Here is a 22,336-nt window from a genome sequence, read left to right as displayed (position 1 = left end):
ATTAGATTTTATAGAAGTAGTCAAGAGTTTACTCGAAGAGCGGAGAGAGTTAAGATTGCTATAAGGGATTATGAGTTGGGAGAGTACAGGAGTGTTATTTGGTTGGTACAGTATTTTATGGGCCAGAATGAGTTGATGGATAGTAAGATAGTTTTGAATTTCAAGCCAGCCTAGTTGTTTCAGGTTAAGACAATGATGGGTTCTATAGGGGTTACCAGTAGCGAAGCGAGCAATGCTATTGTAGCAGGTAGCTAATTTGTTAAGGTTGTTTTTCTTGAGGTTGGTAAAGATGGGTGAGGCATAAAGAAGAGTAGAAATAAGATGGGAAAGAGCAATCTTAGTTCTAGTAGCTGGTGTAAGAAATGGTCTAATTCGATACAAAGATCCTATTTTTCTGTTGACTAGTTTTATGGAGTTGTTAATATGTTGGTCAAAAGAGAGATTATTATCAATGGTAATACCTCACAATTTAGTTGTAGAGTCAGGTGAGATGACAGTAGCGCTGTTAGAGGAGATATTAAAGTTTAAGGGGGAAGTCCTGGAAGTGGGGGTAAAGAGAAGAAGTTTAGTTTTTTTGGCATTTAGTAAGAGGAGACGACTGGAGAACCATGTTTCCACAGTATTAAAGACATTTTGGGTAAGTGAGATCAGTTCTGACGTGGAAGATGCTGAGCAAATGAGTGTAGAATCATCAGCATATTGAATACATGTAGCTTGAGGGATTATTGTTTGCAGATCATTAATGAAGAGGGAAAAAAGAAGTGGGCCAAGGATAGAGCCTTGAGGAACTCCAATGGAAACAGGCAAGTAAGAGGAAATGTGGTTATCCCATAGAACTGCCTGTTTTCTGTTTGTGAGATAGGAATTAAACCATGTAATGGCTGAGGAATCGAAGAGAGAGATTCAAGAGTCTTAAGTAATAAAGCGTGGTCGACCATATCAAATGCTTTAGAGAGGTCAATGAAGAGGGCAGAAGAGAGTAAGTTGTTGTTACGGTTCTGATTAATAGTGTCTACAAAGGAAAGCAAGGCAGTCGTAGTACTGTGATATGGTCTAAAACCATGTTGACAGTCTGCTATAATATTGTGGATTGAGACATATTGTACAAGTTGATGATGAATACATTTTTCTAGAATTTTTGCCAAGGGTGAGAGGAGAGCAATCGGTCTATAATTTGAATAGTCATTGGAATTTCCACCTTTATGAAGTGGGATGATATGAGAGGCTTTCCAGATATCAGGGATGATTTCTTCTTTGATGGTTCTATTTATGAGAATAGATATAGGATATGCGATGACTTTGGCAGCCTTTTGTAGAAATAGTGAAGGGAGCTTGTCAGCAGAGGGGGTGCAAGGTTTTAGTTTGAAAAGGAGTCTATAAATGTACATTGTAGAGATAGGTTGTAGAGAGAATTTAGAGGAGGTGTTAGTTATGTTGCTTGGTAGGCAGAAGTTGTTGGCATTTAGCTGTTTAGCTAGAGCTTGTATAGTATCAGTGAAGAAAGAGTTAAAAGCATCTGCAGTTTGTTGGGGGGAATCAGGGTCAGCATTAATTGGGGAAGGTGTTTTAGAGGTTCCTGGGGAGAGGAGCTTATTGACTGAGGACCAGAAGAGTTTAGAATTATTTAGATGGTTTTGCTGTAGTTCAAGGTAGAATTTCTTTTTGTCAGATATTACTGCCTTTTTAGTTAAATTTCTAAGCTGACGGAAGTGTAGAAAGTCAGGGTTATTTCTGTGGGATCTCCATGAGGCCCAGACTTTATTTCTAGTAAGAATAAGTTTTTTTGTTTCATGGGAGAGCCAGGGGGCTGAATTAGATTTAATTCTAATGCTACGTTCAGGAGCATATTTATCAAGAATAGATAAAAAAGTTGTATTAAAGTAGATTACTGCCTTTTCAAGAGGAAGCATTTTTAAGGTGTTCCAGTTACATAAACTGAGTTCCGTCTGAAATAGGTCAGGATTAAAATTTTTGATGGTGCGTACTTTCCTTGTAATGTGGGGGATAGTACAATCAGTCTTTTCCCTAGTTATGAAGGTTAAAGAGTGATCACTAACATCATCAGGCAGGGTTCCTGTTTTGTAGTTATGTTCGACTCTGTTTATAAGTATCCAGTCTAGGATGCTTTCTCTATTACTATGTTTATTTCGCCTGGTTGTACAGGTAATAGTTTGGGTAAAACTATGTAGGTTGATATGAGATGAAGGGTTTTCAGCATTAATGCTATTCCAGTCTATGTTAAGGTCGCCTAGTATAATAGTTTCTTGTGGATAAGTAGCTGATACCCAACTGAGATAATTCTCAAGGATAGGTATGTTGTTACCAGGAGGCAGGTACATGCAAATGATATAAAGGGATTTTTTGGAATTTAATTGAAGTTTAGCAATGATTACTTCTATTTTGTTATCTTGAGTTGGAGAGTCTGGAAGGGTAGTGATATTTAGATGATTCTTATAAAGGATGGCAACACCACCACCTTTGCGGTTGGGACGGTTGAGTCTTACTATATTATAGCCCTGGGGAATAATTTCAGTGTCTTTAGTAGTAGGTTTTAGCCAGGTTTCTGAGAGGCAGAGAATATCAAATGATTGAGTATGTAGGAGGGCATGCAGGTATGGTACTTTATTGTTTATGCTTTGGATATTAAGATGGCCTATTAAGAAGGTGTTATTAGGTTTAGGTGTAGACACTAGGGGAGAAGGGGAAGTAGGACCAGGGTTAGGGTGGATATCTCCATCTAGGAGGGAGGGATTAGTAGGTTTGTTTAAGAGGTTAATCCTTAGAAGGGTTTGTATTTTAGTTTTGTTCTCAGAATGCACTACATAGTTAAGGTGTGAGAGTCTATGGAATTTAGGTAAATGATATTTAGGGGTAGAAGAAATATTTGGGTATGGTATAAGTGGAAGGAGAAATTTTGTTGTGTGTTTGCTAGGGTGGCAGTGTTGGACATAAAGTGGTTTTTCATAGTAGGACAGGAGGTACATTGAGCCTAGGGTGGAAAGAAGTAGAAGTGAGAATAAGAGCTGGGTAGTCTGGTAGGAAGCCATAGTAAGAGGAGTAGGAGTATAATAGACAGATATGAGAAAGTATGAGTTGAGATAGTAGAGAGGGTTGTATTAATGAAAAGGTTAGAATAGAATCAGGAGAAACAAAGAGGGGATAGGAATAAAACAGAAAGAGGAGTAAAATAAGGGGAGGTTGAGATGGAAGGGGGAAGTGAAAGGAAATAGGAAAGGAGAAGTAAAAAAATGAGTGGGAGTATAAAGGTGGAGAAAGGGTATTGGGTAGGGGTGGAAAGAAAAGATTGAAGGGCTAGGAAAGAGAGTGTGTCTAGAGAGCTATAAGTTAAGGACCCTGGGGGTGGGTGGGAATTGGGGGTAGGGAGGGGAGCGGAGTGAGCCAGAGGCAACGGAGCGGGTAGAAACAACTGAAGGTGGGCTAGAAAGGAGACAATCAGAAATGCAGGTAAGTTTGATGGGAATAGAAAGACTCCTTTCACCAGTGGGATGAATGAAGTTATGTAAAACATACAGTAGGAGAGAAGGAAGAAATAGGTGATAATGTAGCAGGTAAGGATTAGGCAGGTTACAGCAGTAGGAAATGAAAAAAAACTACAGTTAGCAGGGAGCTAGATAGACAGCAAGGTAAGTACAGAGACTAAGGGAGATCAGAAGACCAAAACCCTAACCTTGCAGACTAAAACGGGGATAGTCAGAGGCAGTAGAAGCAGTAGAGAAGTAATCAGTGAGAGGAGACTGCCATCTACTGGATAGTGTAGGTAGTTGAAATGTGATAGGGGTAGCTGAAATAGGATAGCGAAGAGTTATAGGAAGTAAGAGTAGAGAAAAAAGCTAAAAAGTAAGGGGTGTGAGGGGGTAGTGAGGGTTAAGAAGAGGAGAGGTACTGGCTGCTAGGCTCTAAGACATAGGCAATTGTCTGGACTCTTTAGATTGACCTAGTAGGAGGCTATAAATCAGCAAAAAAACAGAGCCCAGAACCTACTTTATGTTTCTTGAATGGAGAGAATTTGGGAAACCAGCAACTTTCAATCCTGTAGGCAGGGCCAGGTTCGTCCAACACCAGTAGGAAGGTAAACAGGACAGGAAACAGTAGAGATTAAGCTAGAAATCTAGGGAGACAGGTAAGGCAGAATTGGTAGGATAATCATCAGGCTTGGATCCAATCAGGCTTGGATAATCATTGACAAATTTATATAGACCCATCAAAAAGTCTTCCGTGTCCCTTAACACTGCAGGGGCTTTATCCAGAGCCTCTTTTAGTTTATCTTCTACAAAAATTGAAAGTGGCTCTGTTATCCACCCCGACCTGCAACTATCGGTCTCATTATGTTCCTCTGTTCCTCTTATGGGAGGGAGGCATACAGGAATTATATGGTTGTATTGATTATATCAGTAAAAGTACCAGTTTTTTTTAAAAGTCACAGCTAAATTTTCTTATTCTAATATAGAGTTTTTAGATGTGTTTATTTCTAAAGATCCAAATGGCAATTTTAATACTAGAATACATAAAAAATCTTGCTGGAAGAACAATAAACTACATTGTTCCAGCATGCATCAATTATGTTTTTAAAAATTCAATGAAGGGTCAGTTCCTAAGAATTTCGAGACTGCACATAGATACTCAGGAAATGGACATTGCCTTTGAGAGATTGATTATGGAATTTATTGAGAGGGGTTATAGGAAAGAAGAGGTGCTAGAAACAGTGTTGGTAGAGCATTCTTTTCTGAGAATGGAGGTACCAGAGAAGGTATTAAGAGTGAGACAGATGGAAACTTAAGGCTGTCTTTAACATACACAAGTAACATTGTTTTTATGTGTGATATAATTACATATAAATGGCAGATTTTATTAACAGATGATAAAATAAAGGGTATTATTGGACAAACTCCATTATTTGCTTTTAAAAATGCCTCCTGTCTGAAACAGAGGTTATGTTACACTAAAGAAAAAAGAATAATTAAAATGTCAGAAAGTAGAGGAACCTTTCCCTGGTGATCTTGTAAGGCCTGCCCACATATCTCAGGACAGAAGTATTTTGTCCATTCTACTACAGGAGTCAGGTTTCATGTTAGTTTTTATGCAGATTGTACCACCACAAAGTTGGTATATTTAGCAACCTGTAAAAATGTCTCTCTTTTTATATTGGCATAACTAGCAGGAGTTTGAAAGACCGGGTGATTTAACATATAGGTGATATAAAGAGAGATGTGCCAACAAATGCTTTGAATAACAGATGGAAGGACATTCTTTTGAATTTATGGTATTACGTACCCTATATGAGAACAACAGAGGAGGTAGTATACATAACAGAATAGAAAATGAAGAAGTGAAGCAGATTTTAACCCTGCAAGCAGACAAAGGTTTTGGTTTAAATGATAGTATTTCTTTAAAACCCCTTTTGAAAGCTTGGAGGCTGATTCATTGATTTATTGCTGTTTGTATATTTCATTGAGTAAATGCTCTGATAGGCTGATTAGTTAATTGATTATGGAATGAATATGTAAGGACAGTTGTTATTTGTTTGTTTTATGGTCTGATGAAGTGTTATACGAAAGTGCTTACCTTTGATTAAATCAATTTTTACTATAGCTTTGGTGGTCATATTTTCTTTTTGAATTTCCACAAATTTGTGGTTTCCCATCCACTCATCAAGGCTGTACTTGAAGAGAGTCAGCAAGGTACTCTGAAATGTATGGGAAGTCTATTCCAGAGACCGGGCAACCTCTGGGAGACAAACCTGTCTCTCAAGCAGGTTTTGTTGATGTCACATATTAGATTAGATGATTTGAGCAGGTAATGGGCGAGGAGTTCGACTTATGGATATGAAGCATCTCTAGTAGGGCAGGGTCCGAGATTGCCTTCTAGGTAAGGCATAGATCACCTCTGAGCAATCTGTACGATACCTAGTGGAGTGATAGTGATTTGAGCCTGTCCACATAGGACAGGTGTTAGAGGCCATAGGTTCTCTTTGTGAGGTATTTCTGTGGCCTTTCCAGTTGGTGCAGGTGTTTGGAGGGGTACATACCAAACAGGGTGTTATACTCAATTATTGGCCTAATGAGGGAGGAGTACAGAGAAGTAATAACCTCCTTTTTCCTGGATGCAATCCTTTTACTTATGAGATGAACCAAGTAAAAGGCTTTTCTGACCACTGCCACTACATGATGGTTGAAAGTGAGATTGTTGTCAACCTGAGTACCCAGGTCTCTCACCACAGGTTGTGTGCTAAGGGAGTTGCCCTTGATGTGGTAATGCTGAATGGTATGATAATACATTTTTTTGCATTTAACTTAAGGCCATGACTTTGGCACCAGTCATGTGTTGCTGTGAGACCCTCTTGCAGTCTGTTAACATCATTTGGGCAGTCAATGACAGCACCCAACATATATGCATTTCTTGTTTAATGGTGTTTTGAGCTGCATCCAATCATTTTCACTGAAACTAGCCTGCTTTTTTTTTTTTACAAAACTAGGGGACTTTTCTGCATGTATTCTGTGCTTGGAAATTTGTTACTGAAAGTGGCATTTTCTTCAGTGCAGTCCTTAGAATAATAACCTCGATCAAAACAGACCTCAGATTTGATGCCAATTTGTATGTTTAACATTTGTGACAGGAACTTTTCATCAGTTTATCATTTATTTCTTGTCTGATATTGTTTTAGACTACATCGATTCATTCAGACTAAAACTAGCCTTTTTTACAAAATCAGGGGACTATTGCAACTGAATCTACTGTCATTTTATTTGGCTTAGTGTTCAGAATATTATCCCTACAGAAATAGACATCAGATTGCTTTTTAGAGGGAGAATAGCAGGATTTGTCCATTTTTACTGGGCTGGCTGTAAAGCCAGTATTTGGTATTGATTTGACTATTGTTTATCCCCCAACTTGATGGACTCAGATACGGCACACACCCCCACCATCTACCCCTTGTGCACCTAAAAACAAAAATAAATCAAAAAATATGCTTTAGCCTGTGTCTTGTTACTCAGCAGTAGCCTTAGTCAAGCTATTGGACCATTTGCCTTCTTTTGTGGCCAGGTACCATGGTGTGGTGTTACTACCACTATTGAGCATGGCACGAGAGTCAGACACATTCTCTAGAGCTGTACTATTGCCTGGTTCAGGCACATGAGAACCTAACTCCTTAGGTGCAGGGGAAGTCAGAGGGACAGAATCTGTTGTCAGTGTTGATAAATCTCCTCCTGGGGATTCTCCTACTATGGTAGTGCATGCAAAAAAGGAGAAAGAAGACCTACCACATTGCAGGACATCGATCTTACACTGTGTTTCCACCTAAGATGGTGGCTAGGGCTAGTTCTATTGTTCAAGCAGTTGATTATGGGGTACAAACCCAGGCTATGAGTAATTCCGGTGCTCCTACTCCCAGGGATCCTGATTTTGAAGGACATCCAGGATCTGAGGTTTCAGAATTGTCAAATCTGATCACTCAGTTTCTTCTGCAGATTAACAGGTTCGGAAACTCAAGCAGATGTTTTATTTTCCAAAATGCTGGCTAGACTTATAGGTTCATAGGTGATTACTAGGCTAATGGCACAACAGCATCTGCAAGCCCAGCCAATAATACCCAGGATATGACAACATTGTATCTTAATTCCCCAGAGATGGGATGGGGTAGTATCAGGGTAGTGGGCATCCAATACTACTCAGGATATGAGAATATTGTATCTTAACTCCCCAGAGATGGGATGGGGTAGTAACAGGGTAGTGGGTATCCAATAATACCCAGGATAAGACAATGTTATATCTTAATGCCCCAGATATGGAATGGGGTAGTATCAGGGTAGTGTGTATCCAATAATACCCAGGATATGACAATGTTGTATCTTAATTCCCCAGATATGGGATGGGGTAGTATCAGGGTAGTGGGTATCCAATACTACCCAGGATATGACAACATTGTATCTTAATTCCCCAGATATGGGATGGGGTAGTATCAGGGTAGTGGGTATCCAGTACTACCCAGGATATGACAATATTGTATCTTAATTCCCCAGAGATGGGCTGGGGTAGTATCAGGGTAGTGGGTATCCAATACTACCCAGGATATGACAATGTTGTATCTTAATTCCCCAGATATGGGATGGGGTAGTATCAGGGTAGTGGGTATCCAGTACTACCCAGGATATGACAACATTGTATCTTAATTCCCCAGAGATGGGATGGGGTAGTATCAGGGTAGTGGGTATCCAATACTACCCAGGATATGACAATGTTATATCTTAATTCCCCAGAGATGGGATGGGGTAGTATCAGGGTAGTGGGTATCCAATACTACCCAGGATATGACAACATTGTATCTTAATTCCCCAGAGATGGGATGGGGTAGTATCAGGGTAGTGGGTATCCAATACTACCCAGGATATGACAATGTTATATCTTAATTCCCCAGATATGGGATGGGGTAGTATCAGGGTAGTGGGTATCTAATAATACCCAGGATATGACAATATTGTGTCTTAATTCCCCAGAGATGGGATGGGGTAGTATCAGGGTAGTGGGTATCCAATACTACCCAGGATATGACAACATTGTATCTTAATTCCCCAGATATGGGATGGGGTAGTATCAGGGTAGTGGGTATCCAATACTACCCAGGATATGACAATATTGTATCTTAACTCCCCAGAGATGGGATGGGGTAGTATCAGGGTAGTGGGTATCCAATACTACCCAGGATATGACAATGTTATATCTTAATGCCCCAGATATGGGATGGGGTAGTATCAGGGTAGTGGGTATCCAATAATACCCAGGATATGACAATGTTATATCTTAATGCCCCAGATATGGGATGGGGTAGTATCAGGGTAGTGCGTATCCAATAATACCCAGGATATGACAATGTTGTATCTTAATTCCCCAGATATGGGATGGGGTAGTATCAGGGTAGTGGGTATCCAATACTACCCAGGATATGACAACATTGTATCTTAATTCCCCAGAGATGGGATGGGGTAGTATCAGGGTAGTGGGTATCCAGTACTACCCAGGATATGACAATATTGTATCTTAATTCCCCAGAGATGGGCTGGGGTAGTATCAGGGTAGTGGGTATCCAATACTACCCAGGATATGACAATGTTGTATCTTAATTCCCCAGAGATGGGATGGGGTAGTATCAGGGTAGTGGGTATCCAATAATACCCAGGATATGACAATGTTATATCTTAATGCCCCAGATATGGGATGGGGTAGTATCAGGGTAGTGGGTATCCAATAATACCCAGGATATGACAATGTTGTATCTTAATTCCCCAGATATGGGATGGGGTAGTATCAGGGTAGTGGGTATCCAATACTACCCAGGATATGACAACATTGTATCTTAATTCCCCAGAGATAGGATAGGGTAGTATCAGGGTAGTGAGTATCCAATACTACCCAGGATATGACAATGTTATATCTTAATGCCCCAGATATGGGATGGGGTAGTATCAGGGTAGTGGGTATCCAATAATATCCAGGATATGACAACATTGTATCTTAATTCCCCAGATATGGGATGGGGTAGTATCAGGGTAGTGGGTATCCAATACTACCCAGGATAGGACAATGTTATATCTTAATGCCCCAGATATGGGATGGGGTAGTATCAGGGTAGTGGGTATCCAATAATACCCAGGATATGACAATATTGTATCTTAATTCCCCAGAGATGGGATGGGGTAGTATCAGGGTAGTGGGTATCCAATAATACCCAGGATATGACAATGTTGTATCTTAATTCCCCAGAGATGGGATGGGGTAGTATCAGGGTAGTGGGTATCCAATAATACCCAGGATATGACAATATTGTATCTTAATTCCCCAGAGATGGGATGGGGTAGTATCAGGGTAGTGGGTATCCAATACTACCCAGGATATGACAATGTTATATCTTAATGCCCCAGATATGGGATGGGGTAGTATCAGGGTAGTGGGTATCCAATAATACCCAGGATATGACAATGTTGTATCTTAATTCCCCAGATATGGGATGGGGTAGTATCAGGGTAGTGGGTATCCAATACTACCCAGGATATGACAACATTGTATCTTAATTCCCCAGAGATGGGATGGGGTAGTATCAGGGTAGTGGGTATCCAATACTACCCAGGATATGACAATATTGTATCTTAATTCCCCAGAGATGGGATGGGGTAGTATCAGGGTAGTGGGTATCCAATACTACCCAGGATATGACAATGTTGTATCTTAATTCCCCAGATATGGGATGGGGTAGTATCAGGGTAGTGGGTATCCAATAATACCCAGGATATGACAATGTTATATCTTAATGCCCCAGATATGGGATGGGGTAGTATCAGGGTAGTGGGTATCCAATAATACCCAGGATATGACAATGTTGTATCTTAATTCCCCAGATATGGGATGGGGTAGTATCAGGGTAGTGGGTATCCAATACTACCCAGGATATGACAACATTGTATCTTAATTCCCCAGAGATGGGATAGGGTAGTATCAGGGTAGTGAGTATCCAATACTACCCAGGATATGACAATGTTATATCTTAATGCCCCAGATATGGGATGGGGTAGTATCAGGGTAGTGGGTATCCAATAATACCCAGGATATGACAATATTGTATCTTAATTCCCCAGAGATGGGATGGGGTAGTATCAGGTTAGTGGGTATCCAATAATACCCAGGATATGACAATGTTGTATCTTAATTCCCCAGAGATGGGATGGGGTAGTATCAGGGTAGTGGGTATCCAATACTACCCAGGATATGACAATGTTATATCTTAATTCCCCAGATATGGGATGGGGTAGTATCAGGGTAGTGGGTATCCAATAATACCCAGGATATGACAATATTGTATCTTAATTCCCCAGAGATGGGATGGGGTAGTATCAGGGTAGTGGGTATCCAATACTACCCAGGATATGACAATATTGTATCTTAATTCCCCAGAGATGGGCTGGGGTAGTATCAGGGTAGTGGGTATCCAATACTACCCAGGATATGACAATGTTGTATCTTAATTCCCCAGAGATGGGATGGGGTAGTATCAGGGTAGTGGGTATCCAATACTACCCAGGATATGACAATGTTATATCTTAATGCCCCAGATATGGGATGGGGTAGTATCAGGGTAGTGGGTATCCAATACTACCCAGGATATGACAATGTTATATCTTAATTCCCCAGATATGGGATGGGGTAGTATCAGGGTAGTGGGTATCCAATAATATCCAGGATATGACAACATTGTATCTTAATTCCCCAGATATGGGATGGGGTAGTATCAGGGTAGTGGGTATCCAATACTACCCAGGATAGGACAATGTTATATCTTAATGCCCCAGATATGGGATGGGGTAGTATCAGGGTAGTGGGTATCCAATAATACCCAGGATATGACAATATTGTATCTTAATTCCCCAGAGATGGGATGGGGTAGTATCAGGTTAGTGGGTATCCAATAATACCCAGGATATGACAATGTTGTATCTTAATTCCCCAGAGATGGGATGGGGTAGTATCAGGGTAGTGGGTATCCAGTACTACCCAGGATATGACAATATTGTATCTTAATTCCCCAGAGATGGGCTGGGGTAGTATCAGGGTAGTGGGTATCCAATAATACCCAGGATATGACAATGTTATATCTTAATTCCCCAGAGATGGGATGGGGCAGTATCAGGGTAGTGGGTATCCAATACTACCCAGGATATGACAATGTTATATCTTAATGCCCCAGATATGGGATGGGGTAGTATCAGGGTAGTGGGTATCCAATAATACCCAGGATATGACAATGTTATATCTTAATGCCCCAGATATGGGATGGGGTAGTATCAGGGTAGTGCGTATCCAATAATACCCAGGATATGACAATGTTGTATCTTAATTCCCCAGATATGGGATGGGGTAGTATCAGGGTAGTGGGTATCCAATACTACCCAGGATATGACAATGTTATATCTTAATTCCCCAGATATGGGATGGGGTAGTATCAGGGTAGTGGGTATCCAGTACTACCCAGGATATGACAACATTGTATCTTAATTCCCCAGAGATGGGATGGGGTAGTATCAGGGTAGTGCGTATCCAATAATACCCAAGATATGACAATGTTGTATCTTAATTCCCAAAATATGGGATGGGGTAGTATCAGGGTAGTGGGTATCCAATACTACGCAGGATATGACAATGTTATATCTTAATTCCCCAGATATGGGATGGGGTAGTATCAAGGTAGTGGGTATCCAATACTACCCAGGATATGACTACATTGTATCTTAATTCCCAAGAGATGGGATGGGGTAGTATCAGGGTAGTGGGTATCCAGTACTACCCAGGATATGACAATATTGTATCTTAATTCCCCAGAGATGGGCTGGGGTAGTATCAGGGTAGTGGGTATCCAATACTACCCTGGATATGACAATGTTGTATCTTAATTCCCCAGATATGGGATGGGGTAGTATCAGGGTAGTGGGTATCCAATACTACCCAGGATATGACAATGTTATATCTTAATGCCCCAGATATGGGATGGGGTAGTATCAGGGTAGTGGGTATCCAATAATACCCAGGATATGACAATGTTGTATCTTAATTCCCCAGATATGGGATGGGGTAGTATCAGGGTAGTGGGTATCCAATACTACACAGGATATGACAATGTTATATCTTAATTCCCCAGATATGGGATGGGGTAGTATCAAGGTAGTGGGTATCCAATACTACCCAGGATATGACTACATTGTATCTTAATTCCCCAGAGATGGGATGGGGTAGTATCAGGGTAGTGGGTATCCAATACTACCCAGGATATGACAATATTGTATCTTAATTCCCCAGAGATGGGCTGGGGTAGTATCAGGGTAGTGGGTATCCAATACTACCCTGGATATGACAATGTTGTATCTTAATTCCCCAGATATGGGATGGGGTAGTATCAGGGTAGTGGGTATCCACTACTACCCAGGATATGACAACATTGTATCTTAATTCCCCAGAGATGGGATGGGGTAGTATCAGGGTAGTGGGTATCCAATACTACCCTGGATATGACAATGTTGTATCTTAATTCACCAGATATGGGATGGAGTAGTATTAGGGTAGTGGGTATCCAATAATACCCAGGATATGACAACATTGTGTCTTAATTCCCCAGAGATGGGATGGGGTAGTATCAGGGTAGTGGGTATCCAATACTACCCAGGATATGACAACATTGTATCTTAATTCCCCAGATATGGGATGGGGTAGTATCAGGGTAGTGGGTATCCAATACTACCCAGGATATGACAACATTGTATCTTAATTCCCCAGATATGGGATGGGGTAGTATCAGGGTAGTGGGTATCCAATACTACCCAGGATATGACAATGTTATATCTTAATGCCCCAGATATGGGATGGGGTAGTATCAGGGTAGTGGGTATCCAATAATACCCAGGATATGACAATGTTATATCTTAATGCCCCAGATATGGGATGGGGTAGTATCAGGGTAGTGGGTATCCAATAATACCCAGGATATGACAATGTTGTATCTTAATTCCCCAGATATGGGATGGGGTAGTATCAGGGTAGTGGGTATCCAATACTACCCAGGATATGACAACATTGTATCTTAATTCCCCAGAGATGGGATGGGGTAGTATCAGGGTAGTGGGTATCCAATACTACCCAGGATATGACAATGTTATATCTTAATTCCCCAGATATGGGATGGGGTAGTATCAGGGTAGTGGGTATCCAATACTACCCAGGATATGACAACATTGTATCTTAATTCCCCAGAGATGGGATGGGGTAGTATCAGGGTAGTGGGTATCCAATACTACCCAGGATATGACAATGTTATATCTTAATTCCCCAGATATGGGATGGGGTAGTATCAGGGTAGTGGGTATCCAATAATATCCAGGATATGACAACATTGTATCTTAATTCCCCAGATATGGGATGGGGTAGTATCAGGGTAGTGGGTATCCAATACTACCCAGGATATGAAAATGTTATATCTTAATTCCCCAGATATGGAATGGGGTAGTATCAAGGTAGTGGGTATCCAATAATACCCAGGATATGACAATGTTATATCTTAATGCCCCAGAGATGGGATGGGGTAGTATCAGGGTAGTGGGTATCCAATAATACCCAGGATATGACAATGTTGTATCTTAATTCCCCAGAGATGGGATGGGGTAGTATCAGGGTAGTGGGTATCCAATACTACCCAGGATATGACAATGTTATATCTTAATTCCCCAGAGATGGGATGGGGTAGTATCAGGGTAGTGGGTATCCAATACTACCCAGGATATGACAATGTTGTATCTTAATTCCCCAGATATGGGATGGGGTAGTATCAGGGTAGTTGGTATCCAATACTACCCAGGATATGACAATGTTATATCTTAATTCCCCAGATATGGGATGGGGTAGTATCAGGGTAGTGGGTATCCAGTACTACCCAGGATATGACAATATTGTATCTTAATTCCCCAGAGATGGGCTGGGGTAGTATCAGGGTAGTGGGTATCCAATACTACCCAGGATATGACAATGTTGTATCTTAATTCCCCAGAGATGGGATGGGGTAGTATCAGGGTAGTGGGTATCCAATACTACCCAGGATATGACAATGTTATATCTTAATGCCCCAGATATGGGATGGGGTAGTATCAGGGTAGTGGGTATCCAATAATACCCAGGATATGACAATGTTATATCTTAATGCCCCAGATATGGGATGGGGTAGTATCAGGGTAGTGCGTATCCAATAATACCCAAGATATGACAATGTTGTATCTTAATTCCCCAGATATGGGATGGGGTAGTATCAGGGTAGTGGGTATCCAATACTACCCAGGATATGACAATAGTATATCTTAATTCCCCAGATATGGGATGGGGTAGTATCAAGGTAGTGGGTATCCAATACTACCCAGGATATGACTACATTGTATGTTAATTCCCCAGGGATGGGATGGGGTAGTATCAGGGTAGTGGGTATCCTGTACTACCCAGGATATGACAACAATGTATCTTAATTCCCCTGAGAGGGGATGGCATAGTATCAGGGTGGTGGGTATCCAATACTACCCAGGATATGACAATGTTATATCTTAATTCCGCAGATATGGGATGGAGTAGTATCAGGGTAGTGGGTATCTAATAATACCCAGGATATGACAACATTGTGTCTTAATTCCCCAAAGATGGGATGGGGTAGTATCAGGGTAGTGGGTATCCAATACTACCCAGGATATGACAACATTGTATCTTAATTCCCCAGATATGGGATGGGGTAGTATCAGGGTAGTGGGTATCCAATACTACCCAGGATATGACAATATTGTATCTTAACTCCCCAGAGATGGGATGGGGTAGTATCAGGGTAGTGGGTATCCAATACTACCCAGGATATGACAATGTTATATCTTAATGCCCCAGATATGGGATGGGGTAGTATCAGGGTAGTGGGTATCCAATAATACCCAGGATATGACAATGTTATATCTTAATGCCCCAGATATGGGATGGGGTAGTATCAGGGTAGTGCGTATCCAATAATACCCAGGATATGACAATGTTGTATCTTAATTCCCCAGATATGGGATGGGGTAGTATCAGGGTAGTGGGTATCCAATACTACCCAGGATATGACAATGTTATATCTTAATTCCCCAGATATGGGATGGGGTAGTATCAGGGTAGTGGGTATCCAATACTACCCAGGATATGACAACATTGTATCTTAATTCCCCAGAGATGGGATGGGGTAGTATCAGGGTAGTGGGTATCCAATACTACCCAGGATATGACAATGTTATATCTTAATTCCCCAGAGATGGGATGGGGTAGTATCAGGGTAGTGGGTATCCAATACTACCCAGGATATGACAATGTTGTATCTTAATTCCCCAGATATGGGATGGGGTAGTATCAGGGTAGTGGGTATCCAATACTACCCAGGATATGACAACATTGTATCTTAATTCCCCAGATATGGGATGGGGTAGTATCAGGGTAGTGGGTATCCAATAATACCCAGGATATGACAACATTGTATCTTAATTCCCCAGAGATGGGATGGGGTAGTATCAGGGTAGTGGGTATCCAATACTACCCAGGATATGACAACATTGTATCTTAATTCCCCAGATATGGGATGGGGTAGTATCAGGGTAGTGGGTATCCAATACTACCCAGGATATGACAACATTGTATCTTAATTCCCCAGATATGGGATGGGGTAGTATCAGGGTAGTGGGTATCCAATACTACCCAGGATATGACAATGTTATATCTTAATGCCCCAGATATGGGATGGGGTAGTATCAGGGTAGTGGGTATCCAATAATACCCAGGATATGACAATGTTATATCTTAATGCCCCAGATATGGGATGGGGTAGTATCAGGGTAGTGGGTATCCAATACTACCCAGGATATGACAACATTGTATCTTAATTCCCCAGATATGGGATGGGGTAGTATCAGGGTAGTGGGTATCCAATACTACCCAGGATATGACAATGTTATATCTTAATTCCCCAGATATGGGATGGGGTAGTATCAGGGTAGTGGGTATCCAATACTACCCAGGATATGACAATGTTATATCTTAATGCCCCAGATATGGGATGGGGTAGTATCAGGGTAGTGGGTATCCAATAATACCCAGGATATGACAATGTTGTATCTTAATTCCCCAGATATGGGATGGGGTAGTATCAGGGTAGTGGGTATCCAATAATACCCAGGATATGACAATGTTGTATCTTAATTCCCCAGAGATGGGATGGGGTAGTATCAGGGTAGTGGGTATCCAGTACTACCCAGGATATGACAATATTGTATCTTAATTCCCCAGAGATGGGCTGGGGTAGTATCAGGGTAGTGGGTATCCAATACTACCCAGGATATGACAATGTTGTATCTTAATTCCCCAGATATGGGATGGGGTAGTATCAGGGTAGTGGGTATCCAGTACTACCCAGGATATGACAACATTGTATCTTAATTCCCCAGAGATGGGATGGGGTAGTATCAGGGTAGTGGGTATCCAATACTACCCAGGATATGACAATGTTATATCTTAATTCCCCAGATATGGGATGGGGTAGTATCAGGGTAGTGGGTATCCAATACTACCCAGGATATGACAACATTGTATCTTAATTCCCCAGATATGGGATGGGGTAGTATCAGGGTAGTGGGTATCCAATACTACCCAGGATATGACAATGTTATATCTTAATTCCCCAGATATGGGATGGGGTAGTATCAGGGTAGTGGGTATCCAATAATACCCAGGATATGACAATGTTGTATCTTAATTCCCCAGATATGGGATGGGGTAGTATCAGGGTAGTGGGTATCCAATACTACCCAGGATATGACAACATTGTATCTTAATTCCCCAGAGATGGGATGGGGTAGTATCAGGGTAGTGGGTATCCAATACTACCCAGGATATGACAATGTTATATCTTAATTCCCCAGATATGGGATGGGGTAGTATCACCGTAGTGGGTATCCAATACTACCCAGGATATGACAATATTGTATCTTACTTCCCCAGATATGGGATGGGGTAGTATCAGGGTAGTGGGTATCCAATACTACCCAGGATATGACAATGTTATATCTTAATGCCCCAGATATGGGATGGGGTAGTATCAGGGTAGTGGGTATCCAATAATACCCAGGATATGACAATGTTGTATCTTAATTCCCCAGATATGGGATGGGGTAGTATCAGGGTAGTGGGTATCCAATACTACCCAGGATATGACAATGTTGTATCTTAATTCCCCAGATATGGGATGGGGTAGTATCAGGGTAGTGGGTATCCAATACTACCCAGGATATGACAATGTTATATCTTAATTCCCCAGATATGGGATGGGGTAGTATCAGGGTAGTGGGTATCCAATACTACCCAGGATATGACAACATTGTATCTTAATTCCCCAGATATGGGATGGGGTAGTATCAGGGTAGTGGGTATCCAATACTACCCAGGATATGACAATGTTATATCTTAATGCCCCAGATATGGGATGGGGTAGTATCAGGGTAGTGGGTATCCAATAATACCCAGGATATGACAATGTTGTATCTTAATTCCCCAGATATGGGATGGGGTAGTATCAGGGTAGTGGGTATCCAATACTACCCAGGATATGACAATGTTGTATCTTAATTCCCCAGATATGGGATGGGGTAGTATCAGGGTAGTGGGTATCCAATACTACCCAGGATATGACAATGTTATATCTTAATTCCCCAGATATGGGATGGGGTAGTATCAGGGTAGTGGGTATCCAATACTACCCAGGATATGACAATGTTGTATCTTAATTCCCCAGATATGGGATGGGGTAGTATCAGGGTAGTGGGTATCCAATACTACCCAGGATATGACAATGTTATATCTTAATTCCCCAGAGATGGGATGGGGTAGTATCAGGGTAGTGGGTATCCAATACTACCCAGGATATGACAATGTTGTATCTTAATTCCCCAGATATGGGATGGGGTAGTATCAGGGTAGTGGGTATCCAATACTACCCAGGATATGACAACATTGTATCTTAATTCCCCAGATATGGGATGGGGTAGTATCAGGGTAGTGGGTATCCAATACTACCCAGGATATGACAATGTTGTATCTTAATTCCCCAGATATGGGATGGGGTAGTATCAGGGTAGTGGGTATCCAATACTACCCAGGATATGACAATGTTGTATCTTAATTCCCCAGATATGGGATGGGGTAGTATCAGGGTAGTGGGTATCCAATACTACCCAGGATATGACAACATTGTATCTTAATTCCCCAGATATGGGATGGGGTAGTATCAGGGTAGTGGGTATCCAATACTACCCAGGATATGACAACATTGTATCTTAATTCCCCAGATATGGGATGGGGTAGTATCAGGGTAGTGGGTATCCAATACTACCCAGGATATGACAATGTTATATCTTAATGCCCCAGATATGGGATGGGGTAGTATCAGGGTAGTGGGTATCCAATAATACCCAGGATATGACAATGTTGTATCTTAATTCCCCAGATATGGGATGGGGTAGTATCAGGGTAGTGGGTATCCAATACTACCCAGGATATGACAATGTTGTATCTTAATTCCCCAGATATGGGATGGGGTAGTATCAGGGTAGTGGGTATCCAGTACTACCCAGGATATGACAATATTGTATCTTAATTCCCCAGAGATGGGATGGGGTAGTATCAGGGTAGTGGGTATCCAATACTACCCAGGATATGACAATGTTATATCTTAATTCCCCAGATATGGGATGGGGTAGTATCAGGGTAGTGGGTATCCAATACTACCCAGGATATGACAACATTGTATCTTAATTCCCCAGATATGGGATGGGGTAGTATCAGGGTAGTGGGTATCCAATACTACCCAGGATATGACAATGTTATATCTTAATGCCCAAATATGGGATGGGGTAGTATCAGGGTAGTGGGTATCCAATAATACCCAGGATATGACAATGTTGTATCTTAATTCCCCAGATATGGGATGGGGTAGTATCAGGGTAGTAGGCATCCAATAATCTATGATATGACAATGTTGCATCTTAATTCCCCAGATGGGATGGGGTATCAGAGTGGGTATCCAATACCATCCAGGATATGACAAATATCAGGCTGTTAATTCCCAGAGAAGGATAGGTAGCATCGTAGTAGAGCATCCAATACACCCAGGATATGACAATGTTATGTCTTAATGCCCCAGATATGGGACGGGTAGTATCAGGGTAGTGGGTATCCAATAATACCTATGATATGCATGTACAAAGCAAGCAAGCACTCACACCATGTACTTCAGACATGGGATGGGGTAGTATCAGGGTAGTGGGTATCCAATACTACCCAGGATAGGACAATGTCTTAATGCCTCCCAGATATGGGATGGGGCAGTATCAGGCAGTGGGCAATCAATAACACCCAGGATATGACAATATTTTGTATCTTAATTCCCAGAGATGGGATGGGGTGCATCAGGTTATGGGTATCCACACCCCAGGATACACAAGTTGGCATCTTAACCCCAGATGGATGGGTAGCATCAGGTAGTGGGTATCCAGTACCACCCAGGATATGACAATATTGTATCTTAACTGCCCAGAGATGGGCCATTGTATCAGGGTAGTGGCATCCAACATCACCCAGGATATGACAATGTTGCATCCACCCCCAGAGGGGATGGGGTAAACAGGGTGAGTGCATCCATAGCACATGCAGGATATGACAACATTGTATCTTAATTCCCAGATGGGGGTAGTAACAGGGTAGTATCCAACACTACCCAGGATATTACAATGTTATATCCACTCCCAGAGATGGGATGTGGTAGTATCAGGGTTGTATCCAATACCACCCAGGATATGACAACATTGTATCCAATTCCCAGATATAGGATGGGTTAGCATCAGGGTATAGTAAAACTAATACCACCCAGGATATGACAACATTGTATCTTAATTCCCAGAGGATGGGGTATAATAGGGTAGGGTATCCAATACTGCCCCAGGATATGACAAATGTTATATCTAATGCCCAAATATGGGATGGGGTAGTATCAGGGTAGTGCATCCAACAACACCCAGATAGCATAATGTTGTATCTTTGCACCCCCAGATATGGGATGGGTAGTATCAGGGTAGTGGGAGGTATCCAATACCCAGGATATTACAACATTGCATCTTAATCTCCCCAGAGATAGGATAGGGTAGTATCAGGTAGTGAGGCATCCACACTACCCAGGATATGACAAATGTTTATCCAACGCTTCCAGATATGGGATGGGTAGTATCAGGGTAGTGGGTATCCAATATCCAGGATGACAACATTGTATCTTAATCCCCAGATATGGGATGGGGGTGCATCAGGGTAGTGGGTATCCAATACTACCCAGGCTAGGACAATGTTGAGATTCTAATGCCCCAGATATGGATGGGGCAGAATAGGTAGTAATCCAATACGCCCCAGGATATGACAATATTGTATCTTAATTCCCCAGAGATGGATGGGGTAGAATCAGGTTAGTGGGTGATCCAATAATACCCAACAGCCATCTTAATTCCCAGAGATGGACAAGTAGCATCATAGTGGGTATCCAGTACCACCCAGGATACACAATATTAGATCCAAACTTCCCAGAGATGGGGCTGGGGTAGTATCAGGGTAGTATATCCAATACCACCTATATACACACTGTTGTATCTTAATTCCCCTGAGATATGGATGGGGTAGTATCAGGGTAGTGGGCATCCACACCACCCAGGATAGTACAATGTTATATCTTCATGTCTAGATATGGGATGGGGAATAGGGTAGTGGGCATCCAATAATACCCAGGATATGACAACATTGTATCTTAATTTCAGATGGGATGTGGGGTAGTATCAGGTTAGTGTGTAGACCAATAATACCCAGGATATGACAATGTTTCATCTTAATTCCCCAGAGATGGGATTGCAGAATCAGGTAGGGTATCCAATAACACCGAGGATATGACAATATTGTATCTTACTCAGAGATAAGGCTATTGGGGCAGCATCAGGGCAGTTGGTATCAATAATACACAGGATATGAGACAGCCGTTATATCTAGAATTCCCCCAGAGATGGATGGGGCAGTATCAGGGTAGTGGGTATCCACTACCCAGGCAATGACAATGTTTTTTTATCTTAATGCCCCAGATATGGATGGGGTAGTATCAGGGTAGTGGGTATCCAATAATAAATTCCAGGATATGACAACGTTATATCTTAATTCCCAGATATGGATAGTAGTATCAACGAGTGGTTATCCAATATTACCTAGATATGACACACATTGCACTCCACTCCCCAGAGATGGACAGGGTAGTATTGTGGGTAGTGGGTGGTATCCAGTAATTATTATCCAAGATACATTAACATTATCTTAATTCCCAGAGATGGGCTGGGGTATCACACAGGGTAGTGTGGCATCCAATACCACCCAGGATGACAATGTTGTATCTTACCCCAGATATGGGATGGGTAGTATCAGGGTAGTGGGTTTCCAGTACTAATTTCAGGATATGACAACATTGTATCTTAATTCCCAGAGATGATGGAGTAGTATCAGGTTAGTGGGTATCCAATAATACCCAGGATATGACAACATTGTGTCTTAATCTCCAGATGGATCGGGTAGCATCAGGGTAGTGGGTATCCAATACTCACCCAGGATATGAACATTGTATCTTAATTCCCAGATATGGATGGGGTAGTATCAGGGTAGTGGG

Source organism: Protopterus annectens, chromosome 16.part0 (genome assembly GCF_019279795.1).
Source record: "Protopterus annectens isolate FY-2018-M chromosome 16.part0, PAN1.0, whole genome shotgun sequence".
Classification (NCBI taxonomy): Eukaryota; Metazoa; Chordata; order Ceratodontiformes; family Protopteridae; genus Protopterus; species Protopterus annectens.
Note: the sequence above shows the minus strand (reverse complement) of the source record.